Here is a 3075-nt window from a genome sequence, read left to right as displayed (position 1 = left end):
AAACCTGCCTGTGAAAACCATTGTATTGTTTTCCTCAAGCTGTTCTCTGGACATATATGTTGCTTTGGCTGTGTTCATTGAACTGGAGTCCAGTTGGTAGGGTGGTAGCTCTTGTAGCTTCTCTTTTTGAGAGACCCTCTTCTTGGCTTTCTCCACAGCTTGCATTGCTCCTGTTAAGTGAATAGAGTGCCAAAGCTAGAAAATTTCTGTAATTTCCGCTCTGAAATGCCCTTCAGTCTGAATTTCTGACAAATTGAGTCCAATTTGCTTCGAATCAATTTTTGAACATGGATAGATGCATAAAAACATGTAAAGATCAAAATCATAAAGTCCAAGCAAAAATTTCCAACAAAAGTAAATAATCACGATTATTTACAACTAAATTTTTCCAAATTTTTGCAATTTTGGCATCATAGGCTTGAAATATATATTCATTAGATACTCTGAGTGAAATGTGGGCTCATTTGAGTGCACAAGGTGAAAATGGTGCAAGATTTAAGCTTTCCATCTCTCATACAATAGATATAAAGGAATTTTGAGATTTTGAGCTCCAAATTTGTTCAAACTTGGTTACTGGGCTTAGGACATCATGTGCTTTGGTTCCATGGAGTCAAAGTTGTAATTTCCTCCCACCTTGGCAAAAAAGCAAATAATCGCGATTATTAACTTTTTCATCAAAATGAACATTTTTTGAAGCAACTTGGTTCTAAGCATGATGTAGACTCTGTGTATGAGATATGGTGTGATTTAGATCACAAAATGTGATCGATAACTTAAAACTTGGATTTGAAGGACTTCTTTGCGTTTTTTGACAATTTTTCAAGTTATCATTGATCATTTTGGCTCATACTTGAAATGTGGCATGTAATAGGTGTGTACAAGTGATAGGTGAGGTGAAGGTACCATTTTCAACCCAAAAAATTGCAAAAGTAAATAATCGTGATTATTTACAACAATCAACTTTTTTTTGCTAAACTTGACAAAATTTGACCTAAACATATTCAATACACCTAAAACAAGTCCTACATTGAATTTGGTAAAGTTTTGTCTTGTCGGCATCACTTCGTGCTTTTTGTCGACTCTGAAATCACCGATTTTTGTGACTACATGGCCTGGTTAGTCACTTTTGAGGCTATGGACTTGTCCGCTACATATTCCTGAAGCAACTCATCCAGTTTTGGCCCATTTGGAGTCAGTTTGACTTCGTATGCCAAATTTGACGCTTTGTAGCCTTCGAGCCATTTTCTGCTTTTTGAGAGCTTGCCTTGATTGATTTTATGAAACCAACCATATACATTGTGTATAGACCCAGCCTATAAGCTGTTTGTGGAGTCAGAATCCAATTCTGGCATCTTCCAAAAACATAGCTTTTCTACTTGGGACTCCCCTCGACCCCTGCCGAATGGTCAACTGTTGATATAGAAGTGTTCAATTAGATGGGAACATGCTACAGTTCAAGTCTCGTCCGATTTGGTTGAGCTGACAGGCCGCTATGGTCAATTTTTGGTCGTAGGACTTCGTGCACTGCTCGGATTCTTGGGTTTTTTCCTAGGGTTTAGACTAGCTACCGCCCATACAAAATGGATCATTGATAAGTATAGAATTTACCCCTTATGTCTCGTGTGAGACGGTGCTGTAAACGGGCGACTGTGGACTCCGGAAATCACGTGCAAAGAAGGGCGAAAGCTCTCTCTCCAAAGGCGACAAGTGGAAATGAGGTGATTTTAAACTACCTTGGATATCTATACTTGGACTTCCCGAACCATATCCCCAAATTCCCGTGTTAGTCCTACTAAGCAGTGAAATCTATATTAGACTCAAAAAATTTACCGATCGGGTTCCTGTAGCTCATTCTGCAACAATTTGCGAAAGTAGGCCTTGGCCGCCTATTTTAGGCTTCCTGCTTCCATCTTCCGATTTGATTGAATTTTTTTGTTCCTGTCCGCCTTGTCCTTTTGATCATCAGTGTATCTTCAATTTTTCCATCTGAGCTCATTTGTTATTTATTATTAATTTTTGATCTGTTTATTGAAAAAATCAAAGAAAATAACAAAATGCACTATAAAAGCAAAGTAAAAATCCCATAATTAAGAAAATACATTGAAAAACACAATTTATTGTTTTTTGTTGGATTTCTCCATTTTTAAGTTCCAATTTTTTTTAAAAAAAATGATGAAAAATAACCAAAAAAGACTATTTTTTGATGATTTTCTCATAGTATATACACTATTTACACTCATCGGGGAGATGTTATTGAAGGAGTACGAGCGGAAGTGCGACGCGAGAGAGAGAGTGCGAGAAGAAGAGCACGACGATATGGTGAACTCGCTCTATTGTAATGTGTAGAGCATAGTGAGTTCTTATTAGGTTTTTACAAAAGAATATGTGTACATACCTGGCGGCCCGCCCACTTACCTGGGCGACCACATTGGGCTTTATACCCCAACAACCTCCCACTTAAAGTCCAATGCGGTACTTTAAGTGTGAGAGAAGCTACTATACAAGCTAATAGACAAGAGATGTAGAGAAGTGATGTACTACCCTACACCTAACTGCGTGCGAAAATGCGCAAAGCTCTCTGAGGGAAGTCCTTTTGTAAGTAGATTAGCAGGATTTTCTGTGGTGTGAACTTTGACAAGCTGAAGTTGCTTATCCTCGAGCATTTCCCTGATGAAATGATACTTCACATCCACATGCTTTGTCTTTGAGTGATAAACTGGATTGCGAGCCAATTGTATAGCACTTTGACTATCACAATATAACACAGGCATCTCTTCTTTGATTCCCAAATCTGTTACTAGTCGATTAAGCCAAATTGATTCTTTGCATGCCTCTGATGCTGCAACATATTCAGCCTCTGTAGTAGATTGAGTAACACAATCTTGTAATCTAGAACGCCATGATACTGCTCCACCAGCCAATGTAAAGACATACCCTAACGTAGACCTTCGGTTGTCTAAGTCACCTGCATAATCTGAGTCTGTAAAACCCTTTACACTTAGCTCCTGACTCCCATAGCATATACGCATACTCTTTGTAGCTTTCAGGTATCTCAATATTCCTTTCACTGCCTCC

Source organism: Adiantum capillus-veneris, chromosome 17, assembly GCF_014529385.1.
Source record: "Adiantum capillus-veneris isolate H3 chromosome 17, ASM1452938v2, whole genome shotgun sequence".
Taxonomy (NCBI): domain Eukaryota; kingdom Viridiplantae; phylum Streptophyta; class Polypodiopsida; order Polypodiales; family Pteridaceae; genus Adiantum; species Adiantum capillus-veneris.
Note: the sequence above shows the minus strand (reverse complement) of the source record.